The sequence below is a fragment of the Oreochromis niloticus genome, linkage group LG15 (assembly GCF_001858045.2).
Source record: "Oreochromis niloticus isolate F11D_XX linkage group LG15, O_niloticus_UMD_NMBU, whole genome shotgun sequence".
NCBI lineage: Eukaryota > Metazoa > Chordata > Actinopteri > Cichliformes > Cichlidae > Oreochromis > Oreochromis niloticus.
This window is the reverse complement of record NC_031980.2, coordinates 27,529,506-27,550,772: the sequence shown is the minus strand read 5'-3', so window position 1 is coordinate 27,550,772 and position 21,267 is coordinate 27,529,506. Positions and strand designations below refer to the sequence as shown.

Below are 21,267 nucleotides of genomic sequence, written 5' to 3'. Positions count from 1 at the left end.
ATTCAAACATACATTAAATGCACATTTTCTACATTTTCCTCCATCATATCCCCTCTTTCCTTATCTGTCTCCCTTTCGTTCTTTAAATATACCTTGTCTATTTACTCTACAGTATATCTTTCTTCTCTGTGTATTACTAAGGCCACCAGATCCCCAGAGCTTTGGTAGAGCTTGGCTGCATGCCAGCTAACATAAGTTTAAGTAAGACTCAGGAACAAGAGCTGGCTCAGCTCCCTCCTTATGACCTAGAGACAGAGTAGAAGGAGAGGAGAGGAGAGGAGAGGAGATGAAGGGTGTGAAAGAAGCTAAAAAAAATCAAAGAGGTAAAAAACAATGTGATTTATTGGAAAGAAAAAGCTCCCTTTTTTCTTTCCAATAAATCACATTCTTTTTTTCTCTTTGGTTTTCCTCTTTTACTCTGCAGAAAGGTAGGACAGAGACTGAATATTAGGAGGGAGGTAGAGGAGAGGGGAAGATGAAGAAGAAGAGGCAGGAGGTGGAGACAGAAGAAGGAGAGGACTTGATGAAGTCTGTAATTTCATGTAACAGGACCTCAGAGGTAGCAGATGTCCGCCCTCCTTTAGGGAGGTTCTGACTGAGGCACCCCCTTATCACTATATCAGTGCCACATCAGGACAGACACTGAGAATAGAAACTAATACCAAATCTGTCATGCCAGTGTAGCGCCCCCTGTGGACATATTTCAGTTCAATTCAATTTTATTTATACAGCGTCAAATCAAAACAACAGTATCTTATATTGTAAGGTAGACCCTACAATAATACATACAGAGAAAAACCCAACAATAATATAACCCCTGTGAGTAAGCACTTTGGCGACAGTGGGAAGGAAAAACCTCCACCAGGTTCAGGGAGGGACAGCCATCTGCCGCAACCGGTTGAGGTGAGCGATGGAAGACAAAGATTAATAAAAAGTATCATTCAATGCAGAGAGATCTATTAACACATAGTGAGTGAGAAAGGTGATTGAAGAAGAAATACTTAATGCATTATGGGAATCCCCCAGCAGTCTACACCTATTGCAGCATAACTAAGGGATGATTCAGGGTCACCCGAGCAAACTATATGCTTTAGCAAAAAGGAAAGTTTTAAGCCTAATCTAGTAGAGATAGTGTCCAAACTGGAAGCTGGTTTCACAGAAGAGGGGCCTGGAGTCCCATAATACTTTTAAATATTCTAGGAACAACAAGTAAGCTTGTAGTGCAAGAGCGAAGAGCTCTAATGGGGTGATATGGCACTATAAACTCATTAAGATATCAAAAGAAGAAAACCTTTTTCTTGAATCATCATTAAATTTTAACTTATCCATCTACTCATTTCTATTGGATTTTTGGTTATGTGATGTGCCCAAATAGAAAAGCTTTCAAAATGCATGAGGGAAACTTCATATGAAAAATAAGCATTTATAGTTTCTGAAAATACTTCAGCATTTGGTTAAAACACAACAAAAATTGGAAAAAATAGGGCTTACCATTATGCTATTGAGTTTCTAAGCGACTACTGGGAGGTACCAATCTGAGTTGTTTAACTGTGCCCCCTAGGCACATTAGGGGCTTAATATGAGGGTCCAACTGAAATCAAAATGAGATATCCCCTTATTACAGTCAAAAATATTTGAAGAACCAGAAATCTATGTGATTTACATACAGGATTTACACATATGTTTTGTGGTTACACATGCATCTACAGAGAAACAGTGTGTGGTCCATGTGGTAATAGAGCTCCCAGAAAACTCTCTAATTGTCTGCAAATGACTGAAACTTCTATCTCTACATCTCTTTGTGCTGGTAGAGTGGCCAGATGAAAGCCATTCTTGAGTAAAAGCCAAAATTCTTTTCATCTGTCTGATGGGATGGAAATTGATCTCTGACCTACTATAAAGGCAGAGTGCTATGCATGATGAGGCACCACTCTTCATTGTGAAACGTAGCAGTTACACATAGTAATGCAATTTGGAAACTTATCAGGGCCAGAAAACGCTAAGGTTTGAGAGAATGATGGTTAAGGCAAACGAAAAACTACATAAAGGAATTTAAGGGCACATAATTGATAGTACAAGACGCGTGTAACAAGGGCAGCACTTTCTTTGGAAATGTAATACTGTAACACTGGTAAAATAACATGGTATAAATTAGCACAAAAGGCCCAATGATTATAACGCAAGACTATAAAGACAACAGCTGAATTTCACATAAATGTAGCAGAGAACAAAGTAAATGATTTTTGAAATAGTGTCACAAAGTCCCATCCAATCCAAATAATACAAAAGAGACGTCGCTCCTCTCTAAAGTTGCATTGGCTTGTTAAGTGTAAAGCTGTGTCATGGTTTCTCTTTATCTGCTTCATCAAAGCCTCCCCTCACACTGTAGTAAAACTAATCCATTATTCTCTCTCAAAAGTCTAACTAATGTCATTTGTGGCCTTTGAATCATGTAGCGGAAGCAGATTTGCACAGGGCAGGTACCGTCACATGTCTTTGGACCTTTGTTTAATATGGAGCACCCTCTCCTCTTGTCTCCCTTGTGCCTATCTGCCATGTCATATGCGAGCTGGCCAATTACTGCTGAGTTGAGCTTGTCACTTTCTTCTCTCTCTGGATATGTGATGGCTGTTAGATGTGTAAAAACAGGCAGGAGGAGAGAAAAGAAAGCAGAACAGCACTCATGAAACATACATGCTGGGACGTTGCAGAGGTAGTGCTGGAACTTTTTTCCTTTCTCTTGCTGACAGGTTTATATTAATTCAGTATATTGACCATCCAGACCTGCGTTTTATTTAGTTAACACAACGGGCTGCTATTGTTTGTTCCACTGGTGCATGATGAAGCTCCACAACGCCAGTCTGTATTCATCAGCCTTGTATGAGTCATAATGGAAGTATGTTGGAAGAAAGTGTTTCTTTTAGGTCAACCGACAAATCTCAAAACCAGCGAGACCACTTAAACTACTAAACTCTACTCTAATACTAAAATCCAGATAGCAATGAAGTCTTACTCTGTATACTATGGAGACCAACTGTGAGGTTGGAGTCGGTACTAACTTCAGATGTGAGATCTTTGTTTTTCCTCTTATGGACATAGTGTTTATGTGGGATCTACTTGTTTAACAGTTCCTGGGTAAGTTCAATCAGCATAAGAAGCATCATAGAATGGAATAGAAAGTAGTGGGAGTGAAAGGAGACCTTACATTTAGAATGTTAAACAAGCAAGTGGTTCTTTTGTAGGCACAACAACATAAGCCATGGCTGTCCAAGAAGGTAAGAGGATTACAACCGTGTAGTTTTTTTTTAATAGTTATGCTTTTAATTGTCTGTAGGGTGAGTGGTGCTACCTCTGCTACTGCTCAAACAACACAACCAGTTAATAGTGTTAGCATTTAAAATAATATAACGATACAGTTCCAGTTTAGGAATTACAAGGTGTGACTCAGTAATTATAGACTTTCAAACCTCTTCTGGCATTAACATTAGCACAAAAGCTGTGCTGGTAGCGTCCAGATTTCCTGAAGCTCGTGTAGATTTAGTTTTTACACTCCAAACAGCTGAGATGACTCTTTAAAATTCAGCAATTAAAGATTGTTGCCTGAATTAAACAGAAAGTATTGATTGGTGAGCTTCAGTGCTAATGGGCTGGTGTGATTACCTTCAACAGAACAAGGTTGGCTGCTTGCCGGCTGTTTTCACCGTTGCTGTCTTGACTGAAGTTTTTGACTTAGAAACTGAGGGATAATTCATGTGCTCAAAAGCTATGGACTAATACTATAAAGTCTACCATGCTTTACCTACTTTTTTTACTCTAATTTGTACAAAATTTACAAATTTAACATCCTGTTCTTTTCATTCTGACTTTAAAGTAGCAACTGATCTCATAATCCCAACAGGAAAGTGTTTACTAAGGTCATAGAGCAAGGAAGCTGAAGGGTCATGTTTTCCCTCAACTTTTATACAATCAGAGTAGTCTTCCCCTGCTGGCCACAGGAAATCTGGACGCTACAAGCACAGCTTTTGTGCACGGTTGTAATACAATTCCTCTTACCTTCTTGGACAGCCATGGTTTATGTAGTTGTGCCTACAAAAGAACCACTTGCTTGTTTAACATTCTAAATGTAAGGTCTCCTTTTCACTCCCATGGCTTCACTACCTGGTATCTATGTCCAGTTTCTTTTATGGGTATAATATTAGGATTACCTTGCTAGTTACATTATTTTAACTTGATAAAGAAGTTTTAAAAAGTGTCCACAAATCCATCAGATTATAATTTTAAAGTTTGCTGGTGAGGTTCTTATTTTGTGAACTTAAACTGACAATAAAGAAATTCTAGTTTCTGACCTATAAGGCCCCATGTAAGGAATATCAGTATATTCTGGCTTAGCCTATGGGGAATTGTCTTGTCATATGCAGCCTGTGGTCTTTCAATCTGCCAATAGGTCCATCTGCTTCTTCTCAGAATATGTATATAATAATGGATATAATGCGTTTACCTGAATGGGCGTTTCCCTGAAAGTTACCTGGTTGCCAAACTGGTGATCTGCTTTTGCAAGCTCGTCTAGAGCCCTTGAGTGGGTGAAATACTGGTTATTAAAAACTGTTTTCATGAAAAGTTCTTAACCATGCTCTGTGTCTGCCACATCAATCCAGGCAGGGATGTTCCTGTCAGCGCCACTGCATGATTTACAAGGTGGTTGGAGCTTTCTCTTTCTGGACCTTGATGCTTTTATGGACTGATATTTTCTTATGTTATGCTGTGAGGGCAAGATGGATAGTGACACTTAACATTCGCAGCCAGTCACGCGCCATGGCCGTCTCTGCTGATGGTGAAAAGCCCTCTAGGAATTCCTGCCTGTTTCTATAAGTAGGGCTGGATGACTGATGATCGATCTGTGGATGGTATTGCCAAGAGTACCTCTGGGATGGTGGTAGCATGACAGCTTTAGGGTCGTTATTAAAGCCTGCACAAAGGAGTCATAAGCCACTTCTGCACATCAATTAATACTCCTCCATGATGATATGACTTAATGGAAAAATATACTGTTTCTGGGAGAGCGAGCCATTTGGAGTCTATATAATATATTTCTTTATACGTTTCTAGCATAATTGGATCTTGCTTTGGGGAAAAGACATTTCTACTTGGAGTTGTGTGTATTCCTTGTCTTTTCCTCGGATTTATCTTTAATACTTATTCAACAAACATGTTGAATTTTGTAAATTCTGTCACTATGCAAAACACTTGAGATGTTTTCAGAGACATTTGTTGTAAGTAAGTTAAAATTCGGTTGGAACAGAAAGGACCTAGAAACACACAAACAACACTTGTGTATTTAGCATTCATTACTCACCGTTCCCATGAATGCACCTGGTCAAGAAAATCAGGGAAGCAGGGGAGAGAGATACGAGGTGGCACAGATACATAAGCATGTCAGCTGTGACATGGAAGTGATATGTGCATGTGGAATATCCTTTTATAAACCTGCATGCTCTTCAAACAGATCGGATGCTGCTCATGCTAACGTGTTAGAGTTCAGAGTTGTGCATAAAAGATAGTTTCATCTATTGATTTACCAGTGTGCAGCAAAATGTGATGAGGAATGTGAACTCCCTTTTAACAGGAAGAAACCTCCGGCAGAACCAGGCTCAGGGAGGGGCGGCCATCTGCTGTGACCGGTTGGGGTGAGAGAAGGAAAACAGGATGAAAGACATGCTGTGGAAGGGAGACAGAGGTTAATAACAGATATGATTCAATGCAGAGAGGTCTATTAACACGTAACATGTATATTTTATATGTCTATGTGTTTGACAGCCTGTATTTGTTGAAGCCAATGAAAGAAGGCACTTCACTGTGTGAGTGAGCTCCTTGCATCTGTGTGCATGAATGTCTGCATCTGACCATTTCTTTTATGTTGTGTTTGCATGAAAATAAATACAGTTGAGTAAAAAAAAAAAAAAGTCTCATCCAGGGTTGGAAGCCGTTGTCATTTCAGTGTTACACCAGGTAAAAATTCTGTAAAACCCCAACCCTAGATTGATCACCACTTACCTGATGTCAGCATGTTTTCCTAAGAAGACGACTGTGTTGGGTTGTTATTAGATTCTCAAAAGATTTAATGAAGTGACTGTGTATCATTATAACCAGTCTGAGTGATGCAGACACTGCTTGCAAGAAGAAATCCTTTGAATTTTTCTTCACGTTGACTCTTTCAGAAAGGTTTGTGACGTAATCTTTAATAAAACATCACAGCGAGTGTGTGTTTTTGTTGGTGTTGTGCTGTATTGTTAATCTGGTGAAGTGAAAATGATCTTTTGGGATTCATAAATTGAAGAAAGTGCTTTAATGTTTCTAAAAATGTCCGAAGTGATTATTTGTCAGAAACACCCATGTTTGAGTACCATTCCAAAAATAACATAAGAGAAAATCAATCCTATCACTTGCTCATCTTTGATGTGAAGAAATTGGACTTTTTTTTTCCCTCTGTGCATTTTTAATAGATCAACAATCTTATGGCTCTTTGATGCTATATTTAGAACATTAAAAATCGATTACCCCCTACCTTTAAACACACCTGCTTATTGACTTGTATCTTTAAACGTGGCTTTCAACTCCCAACCGTCCTCACTATTCACAGTCAAACAAATGAGAGAGTGGAATAAAGATGGTAATGTTTTGTCCTAATTATACAGTATAGGATTGGAAATATAGGTACAAATATAAGAAAAAACATATACAATGTACCCTGCATCTCACCTTGATAAGTGCTGGAATAGGTTATAGCAGTGTTTCCCAAACTTTTGGAGCACACATTTTCACATTTGAAAAATCACACGGCATACCACCAAACAAAAATGTCCCAAAAAGCATATGGATAATTTTTCCCTGCGCACCGAGCATAGGTTGGTGCGGTTTGTCCCCAGTATACCTTTTTTGCTTTCTTCTCACCACTACTCATGCTAGGGCCTTCATCTGGGTCGGAATTTTCTCCAGGATGCAAATCACACTGTCTGCTTGTTCTTTTCGGATATTTATCTATTGCTATTTCGTGCTCCGTAGTCTCACAGCATGACTATTATGTAATTTCTTCTTCGTCTACCTCTGTTTTACTGCCAGTTGGCAACCCATTTAATTAGGGCAGGTAGTTGTACTGCCCTCTAGTGGAAGAGAATGTAATTGTTCTGCTCGTTACTCACGTCGATAGCTTAGAGTACTAATCAGGTGGAACCAAATAATCTTCCATCAGGTGTGCCGTGACACAGTGGTTAGGAAACACTGGGTTACAGCATCCTACTGACTGTGAACTGGATAACTGAAAAAAAAATGAGTGGATGGAATCAAATGCGACTGGCTTGGTTTGAAACCAAATAATTGTTCAGGAAAACTTTCGCAATTTCAGAGAAACTGCTTTTTTTTTTAGAGGAAAACATGTCTCAGGGTGATGAAATACATGTGTATTTGGGGGCAGGAGGTCTGAAAGTAGCCAATCCAAAAGTGTTATTCGTGTCTCCTTATTGCATCCCCGGCAGATGCAGTCCAGCATTCCCACATCATAACATTTTACTGCGTGTACCTATCTCGAGTGTTTTTGTGTTTTTGGTTTTGTTCGTAAAGCCCTAAGATGCCACCCAACAATAAGCACTTACAGGAATTTTTTTGACCACATCAAAGATTTGCAGAACCCTCCAGGAATATTTTCACCTTTATCATTTGAACAGGGTTGAGCTCACATCTAAGTAAAACAGCATGGGCAACCAGTTGCAATTAGCCAAGCAGATACTGTAGAGGTTAAACTTGGAGAAATTTACCTGTTGCTTGCAAAAAAGCAAAGTGGTGTTTATCACCTAGATATTTATTTGGATGTGAAGATTGCCCCTGGGTTCCCCAGTGTTCATCCTCAGTTTCATTCCGCTCATCCGTTTTTATTGAGTTTGGGTCACTTTTCTATTCTGAGACCTCCTCCTTGTGATATTGGCTCCTCTGTCATCTCCACTTGCGTGACAAGCCAGTACGTTTAACAGTCATCCTGATTGGGAGAATCCACGGTGGGCGGGAGTGGCTGGCATGCTCTCTCAGTATGTGATGGATGTGTTTTGGAAGTGTGTGCCCCAGAAGTTTTAGAGCAGTAATTTAGTGTAATGACTCGGTAGCTTTTTGGTATGGGCCAGAGGAGGAGAGGGCAAATGCAGCCGAGACCTTCATTATAGGAGACCAATGGTCAGACTGTGGGACAATAGGACTGTTATTTTTTACCCTTCCGCCTCCCTTTCTCAGCAGAAAATAGCCTGCTGGACAGCTGGTGACAAACTGCCCTCTTACAATCCATTAAGGATTGTACCTGGAGCCTGGGAGAGGCTTGAGATACAACACCACTCGCCTCTTCATCCTTTCATTCTGCGCTACAGCTTCTCATCTGTTGCCCTCTCTTTATCACTCTCTGATTCCTGACTAACTGCCGTAGTGGTTGGCAGGCAGCACAGGCTGTACCACATTAAACATAAAGGTAAAAGGTGAGTACATGAAAGTGTTCAGAGGGTGTATAGATGTGTTGAAGCCACTGTCTCAGTGCAAAAGTTGATCAGTGTTGTCAGAACAAATTATTAAAGATGATCACAGTACAAATCAGTAATTGTGACCAGAAAATGGCCCGAACGAAACAGACAGTGCTAGAGACAGGAAGGTCATGAGTGTAAGCTTGCCTGACTTCTTTTGGTTCTACAAAAAATAAGATTATGACCTGATTTTCATGATTTGCCTTAATTGAGACAAAAGAAGACGGCAATGCTTTAGTGACCTGAGTGTCACACTAGTACTCAGAATCAAAAATCTACAATATTACACACTTCTCTTTTAAATAGAGCACCGAGACTAGACATTAGAAAATATTGCAGGTACTGCAAACGCTACATCTGCGCAATGACTGAGGACAAATACACACCCACCTTGAGTTATGCCGGCCAAGGGAGTCATGTTTTCTGTAGGATTTGCGTTTGTGTATGCATGTCATGTTTTCTGTCTATGAACACAATGAATTATGATAACACTTTATAGGAGTGTGGAGTGTAGTATTTTAATCATTCATTAAATTTTGGTTTATATCCACCAAGATCTTCAAGGTCAACTTAATGATTTTTTTATAGAATCGACATAAAGCCTTATAATTTAGAAACTGTGATTCTTACAAGTTTGGTGTGTACTGTGAACATATAGAAAGTATTTTGTGAAGAATTAAAATATGATTTCACTTTTGACCTCTCCTTCAAGGTCAACAGGTTGATCTGAAGGTCAAAGTGATAATACTATATAGAGGAATTTTCAAACTTATTGCCAGTGTTTGTATTGACAACGTATAGACTAATAGGGAATGATAAATGTGGAATGGTTGTCCGTGCTAGCCCTGCGATGGACTGGTGATCTGTCCAGGGTGTACCATGCCTTTCGCCCTGTGGTAGCTGGGATAGGCTCCGGCCCTCCCACGACCCTGATAAGGTTAAGCGGGAGAGAATAGATAGATGGATGGACATTACTTTAAACTGCTGACCTTTTCTTTAAGGTCAAATAAGGTCACATTTTCATAAAATGTGCTATCTTAAAAACTATGATTAAAATTCTGCTGCCATTTAGGAAATTATATTGGTATATGGGGGATTCTAAATATTAGACTATAGTTTGCGTCCAAATATTATGTCACATTTTGAATCTAAGAAAACAAAATGAATATAATCAAAACACAATAGTATTCCTTTAAAACTGCCTGAGTGAGGTGCCTTTATGAGTGCTTCTTGTTGCTGTCTGTTTCCCCATTAAAAAATTGCATCTAGGTAGATATAAACTAACAAGGGATCTAGGATAAACCTCCTTGGTAACCCTACTACCCCAAAGTTGCCATCAGTGACCCCCAAGGGACTTCCTTAACTCTAACCCCAGGCAATCCAAATATTTAAATTTAGATTTTAATACATTGTTTCTTCAAGTGGTTCCAATTAGGAACAGGAAAATAATCATGCTAACTGACTAAAAACAATTCACATTTTTTTCCAAAGACGTCCATTATGCTCTATTTCATAATATAGAATTGTATAGGGAACAGTTGGGGTTAGGGTTACCACCTATAATCATTTAGAACTCCGAAAGTTAATTGCCTTTGCTAGTTGAAATTGGTTCTAAGAAGCTGTTATTCTCCACCCTCAGTCAGTATACTTAGCTGTTCAGATCCCATACGGTAAAAAAAATATATTTTAAAATACATTTTGAAATATATTTCAAAATATACAAAAAATGGCCAAAAAATATATGTGCTAAAATACATTTTAAAATATATTTATATATTTTGAAATATATTTTAGCACATATATTTTTTGGCCATTTTTGTATATTTTAAAATATATTTAAAAAATATATTTATAATATATTTTGAAATGTGTTTTAACACATATATTTTTTGGCTGTTTTTTTAATATTTTGAAATATATTTATAAAATATAAATATATTTATATATTGAAATATATTTATAAAATATATTTCAAAATACAATTTAAACTTATTTAAAATCATTCAAAAATATATAAATTTAACCCTTCATATATTTCTAAGAAAACACATTCACATGTAACAGCTGAAAGAAATCTTTATTTGATGTTTAAAACATACATATAGCATATCAATCAAGCAAGGAATATTCATTTTATAATTTTATTCTCATTACATACTTAAACATTCTAAAAGAAACACACACACACATATACATATATATGTGTGTATATATATGTGTGTGTGTATGTGTAAATGTGTGTGTGATTGTATGAACATAAGTCAGCATACTTAAAATGTAATTTCTTTTCCTTTTCCGGCAGTCTCAGTTCCCCCAGCTTTCACTGCAGTCCTCAAAGCCCTTCTGGACACATTGGGAAACCTCTTCCTTACCGCCACTGTAACAAACAAAAGTCACAGTTCTATTACTTTTATCAGAGTTAAAATAAAAATATGATTTATGTTAGCTGGTTTCATTTAGCAAACAGATATTTCTGTTTATATAGATACAGATATTAATACAGATATATTTTACGCATAATTTTACCTCTTTTTTTTCCTAGATGGAAAGTCTATCCAGTTCACATTACAGTAATGCTAACACCCGTTTTGGTTGTCTCTCCTTACCCTCCAGCATTCATAAATCTGTTGACCTTCTTTGTCTGAGACCAACCACTACAATGCATCATCATCTATTTGTATTGGTAACTTACTTTACAACCTATTTTAATGGTTGCAAAGTAAGTTACTTGTGCTGTATGCAATTTTAGACCGTTTAGTCCGTTTTGCTCTGTCCTCCTATAAAAAGCATGAACATTTGAGTGTTTGACTAGTTTTAGATTTCCAAAAATCTGATATTTGTACAACTAAACATTTGAACTACAATGATATGCGATATACTTTTATGGGTACTTTTTGGTAAAGAAACTGGTGACAGAGTTGTAGGCTTTTTAGAATACTATTAGCTAACCATTTGAACTGACTTTCAAAGCTGTTTACCTTTTAAATTGCTGTGGATCAAAACCTCCAGTGGGAAGGCAGCCATTAGAAGAACACGCACCATTGAACCTGAAAATAACAAAATCAAACAAACAAACAAAAAACAGAACAATATATAAGAGTCAGGTAGGGTAATAAATCTCTTCCGAAGCAATATAGTTCATTTTGGGTGAAAAACAAAACATTCCTCTAAAATATATATACTGACATCAGCAATCAACATCATGATTGTAATTATTTCCTTTTTAGTACATCTACTGCTCTGTGCATGTGTCAAGCACTACGACTGTATCTATGCATATAAATTCACCATATATATCCTGCAAAAATGTTTTGTTATAGTCAAAAAAGGCAAACAAACAAAGGGTGAGAAATTAATTGGGAATATCAATTATAGGTGAACTATTCTTTACCTACTAGCAATCAAGCTTCTTTAACCAAGAAGCTTGAAATATTTGAATGTAAAATAAAATAAATAAATAATAATAAAAATAACATGATGTAATTAAAATGCACAACTTACATTAAGGAAATCTGCATTTGTATCCACAGGCTAAAAGTAAAACAGTAAATGTGTTAGTAATAGTACAGGTATTTGTAAAAAAAAAAAAAAAGAGGCAGTAACTGTGACTCTTCTAGTGGGATGCTAAATGCAGAGATTTATATTTACAGTATAATACTGCATGTACAGGTAGCTGTGCTGTGAACTGTAACTGAATATTAGAGAATCTCAGAGAAATTAAATGTATTTATTTTTTGAATTTATCAATCATAAAACCGTCTGTTTTGAAGGCCTGTTACGATAACAACTTTTTGTTGGTCGGTATATTGACCAATAAACAATTGCGACAAGTTATGTCATCGTCATTTTAAGACCATTTTATGTCTTTGAATGTATAATCATAATATAACACCACAATAATGCAAGATCTACACACTTTCAATTGACAAACCAACAAAATATAAAATAAAATAAATAAATATTTAGATCATGGAAATTAGGTATCAAAATATTAGATACCATAAAAACTTGAATAAATAGTAAATTTTCTAACAAATAGAAATGTTATTGTGTTGTTATTATTATATTTTATTTTTGTAAATATAATGGCAGATAAATTGCATCATCAACAATTATTGAGGTCATGTACATGTATTGTGTGTTAAGTCGATATATCGATTATTGTGACAGGCCTACTGTTTTGGTATCATAACAAGCTTGTCAAACATGCATGACCACTAAGCAATGTCTAAGCAGTAGTACTGGTCTGAATGACAACAAACATAACTAGTGTTTTGGAAAATCTGTTAGAAAACAGTTATTTCAATAATTATGTTTAGCATGTGACACAGACACTGTATAAAAAACTACAACAACAAATACTTACTTTATGGGGGAGGGCAGCATGAGGTTGAGACTTTGACATCTGTAAGAAACAAATTCATGTATTACAAATAAGTCACTTAAAAATACATTAATGTGGCAGACTGTTCCCTGTTCAGATGCAGTGTATAAGTACAATCAGGGCTGTCACAACAATCGGGTGGGGCCAAGTGGCTGCAACCCTAGGTACAATGTGCAGGTATATATAATTACATATAATATATGTGAATAAAGCAAGAATCTGTTTAGGTTAGTCACTGTGCTGACTGATGCTTGCTAGGTTTATATGATTGCAAACTGCACAAAAACAACAACAGCAACAACATTAATGACAATGACAAACAAAATTACTTACATTTATGTAAATCTCACATCAGGAAGATCTGCATTCGATTTCATGGGCTGAAATAAATAGGCAGAAACATTACTGCTAAAAAAACAAAAACTCTAAAAAGCCTAAAAATGACTTAAAAAGCAAGGAAATGTGGAACATTGTAATTAGCGAACACTAATTAAGCATAACTGTGCTTTGTTTCTAACCTTGGTAAGTACTCTGTAGCCAGAAGGACAGGTGGGATTTCTGTGAAAGCCAAATTAAATGTGAATAGGTTTTGATAGTTATTGTATATAACAAGTGTAAAACAGTTATTTGTATTTTTTTCCCTTTCTGAGAAGGCAGAATAATAAGAAAAGGCAAAAGTACGTCACAATATAATCAATTAAATTACATATTTTGATTACCAAATTATGGAAGCGTGGAGCTGCCACCCAGGCAAAAGAAAAATAGAGCTATATCACGTTATAACGTGAAAAGTTTATTGTTCTAACATTATGCTTTATTACAATATACATAATTATCACGTTCGCACAATATTGTACGGACGTGATAATGATGTACATTGTTCGTACAATGTTGTTCAAACATGAAAAGTATATTGTATAAACATGATAGTATATTGTTAGAACGATAAACTTTTCACGTTATAACGTGATATACTTATATTTCTCTTTTGCCTGGGTGGCAGCTCTACGCTTCCGTGCCAAATAAGCGAGAATAAAGTAATATTATATGAGAAAAGGCACCTGCTAGCTTGATGATGGAGGCTTCATAGACCGGCCACCCGCCTTGTGGCTTCTTGTTGCCACTCCACCAAATAAAGGTCCGTTTCCTCCATGCCGGCTAATTATTCATCCTCATTAAAATCTCGTATATGTTCAGTTGGCAGAATTGAGAATTTTACATCTTCCAACCACTTAATTAAAGCGAATATAATCGGCTTGTTTCTTCCCGTCTCCTGTATCCGGCCGTTCCTCTCACTGTCAGAATTCACGCCTCAGAGACATCGTTATTTTTCAAAAAAAAAGAAAGAAAGAAAGAAAGAAAGAAAGAAAGAAAGAAAGAAACAGCAACAACTAATAAAGAGAATTTTTGCACGTTCATTGCACATTTGTGGGAATGTTTAAATATTTAATTTTTATTAATTACTTTTCATTATATCTTTATATTTTAAACCACCATGGCAATGCGCATGCGCATACTCTCCTGCACGCGAAGGGCTTTGGAGTTGACGTAATGTCGCAATGCATTGTGGGAGCGCAGCACCATCTTGGCAGGCCACGAATCAAAACAAGATTGCTACGAACCATTCTGAAACGTAGCTCAAAAGAAAAATGACGGTAGAGAGACAGATTGTGTCCAGATGCAAAGAGACGGTACTTGATTGTTGAAATGTGGACCCGTATGAAATACTGCCGTGGAGTAGAAACCCTGAAGACCAAACCGCTATTGACTTAGCATGATCTACTCACGTACCTTGTCTGTGGAGTCAGCGCATACACGGCGCACCAGTTTCGCAATTATAAATCTCTGGAGGCGCACATCCAATTCACCAAGGACTGGGTACAAGATTTGGCTATTTTTAAGCCTCCACGTTGTGAGTACGCCATCATTCAAGCAAAGGTAAGTCAGCTTGAGTACTGCGAGTATAATGCGTTTGATTCCCCCCGAACTAGGGCTGTGCGATATGACCAAAATCTCATATCCCGATATTAAGACATCTATCGTCGATATAACGATATAAATTACAAAAATGTAACATTTCCTGTAAATTCTGTGAATCTCGGGCATCTCGACTTGCGTGAAGTGTTTCCAGCTGGGCGTCGTGTACCTGGAGTCAGTGTTTTAACTGATGCATGGAACTATACATTTTTAGACGTAAGTTGTAACGGCCGCCGTTTTCTTTGTGAGTATTTATTACACAGCGTGCTGCGGAGAAAAGTCTGTTCTAACGTTTGAGTCTAAGGTTTATTTTTTAGCACCTGGCGGCTCTTTTTTGCTTCTCATCCGTTAATACTCTGCATCTTTCACGTGACTCGTTTTATTTTGAAAAGCCTCAACAGGATCTTGAGCTTTATTGTGAAAGGTTTATGTGGAAAATAAACAAGCGGACACGCCGTGGTTTTACCGTCGTTGTTGCTAACGACAACGCATAAAAAACAAGCGCTTGTCCGTCAGTAGTGTGGTTATATTAAATATAAGAGAAAGAGAGAACTTTAAGGAATTAATATAGCCACTACAGTGACCATCAAAATGATGAAAATATATTGCCGTAAACAGTTTATTTTGCGACACCACGAAACAAACGATAGCGTAAAATGAAACGATAGACGTTTTTCTATCGTCATCCGATATATATCGTTATATCGAACAGCCCTACCCCGAACATTCAAATTAGTGCAAGCATAAATTCATTCATGAGGGGGAAATTACAGTGAGAACATGTAGAGGCTCTGTTAGAGGGATAACATAGTGAGTTCAGTGCATTGATGTGACATTGTCCTGAAGGATTTAGTTATTCTTTATGGTTAAAGAAATTGCCCTAATTAATTCATATTTATTATAAATAATCCTAATTACACATCTTGCTTCCTTGTTTGTGTCCTGTGTCACTAAAAATACATTCTGTTTTAGTTTTATACATTGATTAATGACCTGCAGAATCTCCTTATCATATTAGGTGTCCATAATTGTCACTTAAAGTCGAACATTATGTTTTCTCCCTCTTGAAAGTGATTACATCCTTGCATTACATACTTTAGGTTCATTTTTTGCTGATAGGTTTCTAAAAAGAAACAGGCAGATTTAGAAAGATGCTGTGTTCTATACATGGATACATAAAAACACTTTATTTGTTACATTTATGATAAATGGATTTGAAAGTAGATAAAACACATTTGTGTCGGCCTTGGCTTATTAAAGTTCTTGTCTTTAAATGAACTTTGTCTGTGTGTGTTTCAGGTACTGCACTCTTAAAGACTGAATTGCGGCATTGCAGCCACAGGTCATTGTGAGCATCACAGGGAAGGTTGAAGCCGCCCACTGCACCTGTATGGCCGGAGTCGTGGAGACCTGCAGCCATGTCGCTGCTCTTCTGTTTAATGTAGAAGCAACAGTGCGGCTCTGTGGCACAAGGACTTTTACAGATGAACCTGCATACTGGGTTTTGCCTGGTAATATGACCAAGATACAGCCAGAGGTTGGCAATAAGATAGACTTCTCCTCTTCAGCTGCCCAAAAAAAGGTTCTTGATCAAAACATAAACAGACCATTCGTTGTGACAGGTAAAAGAAGCCATCCTCAAAAAAGAAAAGTTCCACCTGCTACTGTGAAGGAGTTGGATCAACTGATGGGACAATATCTTTCCAAGCTTAGTTCTGTTCTGAATAACCCAAAATGTTTTAATTTAGGGGGCCATGTAAATAATTTGCATTTACTGAATATGTACTAAGTAACACTGTTCAAAAGTTGAATAAAGAAACAAAGAAATGTTTGCCTATTTTTAATTAAAAGCACTTTGTAGAACATCAAATCAGTTACAGTGTAGAATCAATGTTATGTATAGTTTACAAATGACAAAATGTTCACATAAAATCATGACAGCATTTAAATAATATCACCCACTACTACCATTCTGTAATTTACTGTCTCTTTTGAAAACTTATCACTACATAAATAGCACAAGACTTAAGAGTATTTAACAAGAGCATTTTCCCCTGGTTTTACTACCACACTGGGGCACATGTTCACCAAAACGCAGCAAACCTTTGCCATCTTATCCAGGAGGGTCACCTTTTTACCCACACATGGAAGAAGTAATCTGATTGGCATGGTGGTATGTAGCATGTAGTTTGAAGCAGGGATTTCGTAGTGCCCCATGTGTAGTGTTGGAACCCAGTCAGGATGTGTTTCATTCATTTCATAGGCTGGTTTGCTGCAATAATGCCAAATAATTAGCAACTCTATAAATAGAAGGTAGTTCTGCATGTTTGTTCTAAGTTTGTGCTATGATCTCAGAGCGCATTGAAAATAAAACTAACAGGCTATAAAGAATAATATGAACTTATTTAGAACTTACCTGAATGAAAATACTGGAGCACACCAACAGATATCTGGGGATGGTAGAGAACTGAATATCAGCTCGTCTCGCAGCTGCTATCCAGGCTAGACACCTTCTTTTGGTAACATCCAACACATAAGCTCCCTCATGATGCTTCCAGGTGAGGAAACAATGAAAAGAGAGCCTGTTTTCAAGCTTATTCCTTTGCCAGTACTGCAATCTAACATTACAACCGGCCCCACAGCAAGCATTTGTTTGGCCTGCTAATATGGCGCCTCGACCAAAAATCTTGGCTATGCCCCATCCCGTAAGATCACGCTCCAGAGTCCTATTAACGTACGGATCTAGAAAGAAGACGCTGCATTTTTAACTCTGAGGGAGATGGAGAATGAGCCTATTTCCAAAAAAAAGTGGAGTGTGTTCCTTTAAGTACTATATTGTTTATATTGTCAAAAACTAAAGTGTACATAGCAGTTGTTGTATCTTGTTTACTGTATCACTGACAGATAATTTCAAAGTCAATGAACGCTACATTATAGTGAGATATTGTGTAATGTGAAATACTGTAAGCAAATGAATAAACAACCTAATTCGTGATAGACCTTTGACTCTGTTTTGTTTGAATCCAACTGTTTTTTGCAGATGTGCATAAAACATGTTACTTTTAGTATTATTATCATTATCATCATTATTGCACTAAATACATTTTAAATAAAGGATACTTTGATATGCATTCTACTGTAAGGTTGGAAATGTATTTTCTTCACCCTAAAATATGTTTTGAAATGTATTTTGGTTTGAAAGAAATATATTTTCAATTTCAAAAATATATTTTTTTGGAGCATCACAAATACAAAATATATTTACCATATATTTGAAATATATTTTGGCCAGGAAAAATGTATTTTTTTACCGTATGGTACTGCACAAGAACCAAGTACTGAAGTTACCAAACGTATGTTAAACCACCATGAAAAAAGCCAGACTCACTTTATTTGCCATTTCTGTTTGGTGTGCTTGTTCTGTAGTGCGTCCGTGTGTGGGTGTGTTTGTGTGTGGGTGAAGATGGCGAGAGTAAACAGCAAATGAGGGTGTGGTCTTTTCTGCCGTCATGGCTCTAAAAAGATGGGAGTCACAGTGTTATTGTGTAGAGCAGCGGTCCCCAACCCCCGGGCCATGGACCGATACCGGTCCGTGAGTCGTTTGGCACTGGGCCGTGAGACTTGGGGCTCAGGTGTGAAACTTATGGTTTTCAGGGTTTTTATCTTTAACTCGGTTTCCCTGGGTCTTCTCCCATGTTGTAGTTGTGTGTGTTATTTTGAAAGAAATATTTACACGTTACAATAGCAACCAGAGAGCATTAAGGGGCAGAGAGGAGGATGTTACTCTCAATGTTGTAGGTGCATTTCGGGAGGACGCTGCTAATAAAGTTACACAATTATACAGTGAATTCATGTTTATTATTATATTTACAAAATACCACAGTTTTTGTGTTGGTTGTATCATTTTATTTTGTTGTAATTATCTGCGATGCCTTAAAGGCCAGTCACTGAAAATACTGTCTGACATTAAATCGGTCTGTGACGCGAAAAAGGTTGGGGACCGCTTGTACCCTCTGTTCCTCTGCTGATGTGTTACCTCTCACCAATCAGCCTTTGTCATCCATTTGTATTAGCAGGGACGCACACATTAAAATTTGGACATTCAATTTTGCATAATTCACCATCGAGACAGTGAGAGTATTGTCAGTTTCCTTCAAAGATGATTAGTATTGAGCGACAGTCATGCTTCCAGCCACGTGCTCTTCTCCCTCCTGCTTCTACACTCGTTGAATAAATTCCCCCTGCTGCTTGCTCATAGAAAATCTCTAACCATAAAAAAGAAGGTTTGGAGTTTGAGAACAGTGGCTGGCTGGAGACGTTTTCTGAATGGTATCTTGGATTTTCTCTCACAGTCCGAAGACATGGGCTTGTTGGTCATTAAATTGGAATGAGTGATGACTAACCCAATCCTATAGCAATACCTCCAAAACTTAAATAAAAAGAGAGAGAAGCAAAAGGGAATGTAGTGATAGTTTGAATATCACTTCACGCAAATCAGTTAGATTCATTATTTTTTCCTCACTGATTCTCAAGACTTTGTAGAACTTTTTTGTTTTGTTTTTTGTTTTGTTTTTTAACTCTCTGAGGTCTAAGTCATCAGTGGTGATGACCTCAACCCTAGGTCCAAACCCTAAACTGATGTTTTTGAGAAAGCAAATGGGAAATTTCTAGAATAGATAAAATTTATTGAGGGAATGGAGGCATAATATGGTTTGACATGGTGAAGAGTCTTAGTTACAGAGGAATCACAATTAAAGAACCATTAAAAAACCATTAAAATACATTTTCCCCCTTATTGTAGTTTTACTTTCAGAAACAAACCAAAAGAAGCAACAGCACAGATGCATGCAAAAATACAAGTCTTGCTGGCATGTGGCTATAACAAAAAACAACTTTAACTCTAAAGGCCTTTACACACTGATCACACTGCAGAAAAAATGACATGAAATTTTGAATTTTTCAAATGAAAACCTGTTGTGTAAAGTATATACACATCATTTTGTGAAAAATACATTCTCAAAACATACACTACGAAAAAAAATGTAGTCAGCATAAAGCAATGATTAGCTAGTCCTGATGTTTCTAAACAAGAAAAGGAAAACCAGAGATCCACGGTTCATCATATTCTCAACAGAAGCCACCAGCAGGGAAATGTTATGGTTTGATCCAGGAGTTGAAGCTGCTTTTAGAGTTATTTCACAATGTAAGTTGGGCGGTTTGAGCTCTTGTTGGCAGAGTTGGGACCACATCTGAGGAGGCAGAGAAAGGATTGACCCTGAGCAGCGTTTAGTGGTGTGTCTGAGGTAAAAACAGGATTATTTCATTGTTTCCATATCATTGTACATTCAGTAAAGTATTGCGCTATGAGCACACTTGTTGCCAAATGAAGGGTGTCTGATTGGTCAGATCTGTTTATTTGCTTGCAAAATCAGGAAAATCGAGAAAATAAATGCTGCAAATTTGTCATGTGAAATTACGATGTCTGTGTAAACGGCTGAAGAAAACGTGAGTCAGAAAAATACTTTTTTTTAAAGGCCTCAACCCATTACAAGTCTCTGCTGAGCCAGTAAATGCTAGGAGTTTTACGACTTCCTCAATAAATCCTGATCCATTTTCATTGTGTTAAAAAAGCAGGTCTTCGTATTCGTATCGTATTCATCAATGCAACTGTTTTATCACCTCTGAGATAAAGTCAGTGTAGAAAAAGAGTAGATAAAAGGCCAGATGACCCAGATGTTCAAAGTCGAATGTCATAAGTTTGACATCATAGTTTTGTGCTATGCAACTGTTATCAGAACATTTATGAGAAGAATTGATACGCTTGGAGACGTACGATTTCAATGGACTGGACAGTCTTCAGGTGAAACCAGTACATCCCTGTTCACGCCACATGAAGCGTCTGATTTGGTTTGACATGGCTGTGAACACCCATTACCTCAGCAAGCATGTCACTGTTTTGGATCTTTCCATGCACTCTGCTACATAATTTCTACCTTCTAATTAGGATTCTTCTCACATTGGAACGGCACAAGCTTTCAAAGACAAAGGCATTTTCACACAGACAGGTGTGAAGCCTCCCAAGTGTTTGTCAGTGATACAATGAATTATACTCTTACTAGAAACCAGCCTTGATCATAATACTGCCAAACTTACTGTCTTAATGCTTCTTAAATCTGAACTGTTTGAAGAGTCTTACCAGTGTGCACTACATCAGAACACCACATGCTTTTTAGACTGTTATTTTACGCAGACAGCTGCTGGTGTCTGACCATGTTGGTTTAGCCTGAGATAAAATATGGGAGTGAAGATTTTTGGTGTTGATGCTATTGTTGTTTACCTGTAAACTTTAGATTG

General features: G+C 37.3%; 1 protein-coding gene and 1 long non-coding RNA gene across 4 annotated transcripts in view; one reads left to right on the top strand and one right to left on the bottom strand.

Moving 5' to 3' along the window:
- ptchd4 (patched domain containing 4) overlaps positions 1-21,267 on the top strand; it is a 60,790-nt gene that overhangs the window by 30,985 nt on the left and 8,538 nt on the right. The gene's annotated exons all lie outside the window — the stretch shown is intronic.
- On the bottom strand, positions 10,915-14,265 carry LOC109194836 (uncharacterized). 3 transcript variants are annotated; one of them, XR_002056575.2, is made up of 7 exons: positions 13,998-14,265; positions 13,455-13,494; positions 13,270-13,316; positions 12,919-12,957; positions 12,054-12,083; positions 11,531-11,599; positions 10,915-10,929 (listed from the first exon to the last, which is right to left on the bottom strand). It is a non-coding gene; the product is annotated as an uncharacterized LOC109194836 (long non-coding RNA). The 3 variants fall into 3 exon arrangements; XR_002056574.2 differs by lacking the exon at positions 10,915-10,929 and adding an exon at positions 11,310-11,329; XR_002056573.2 differs by lacking the exon at positions 10,915-10,929 and having other exon boundaries at positions 11,360-11,599; positions 13,998-14,245.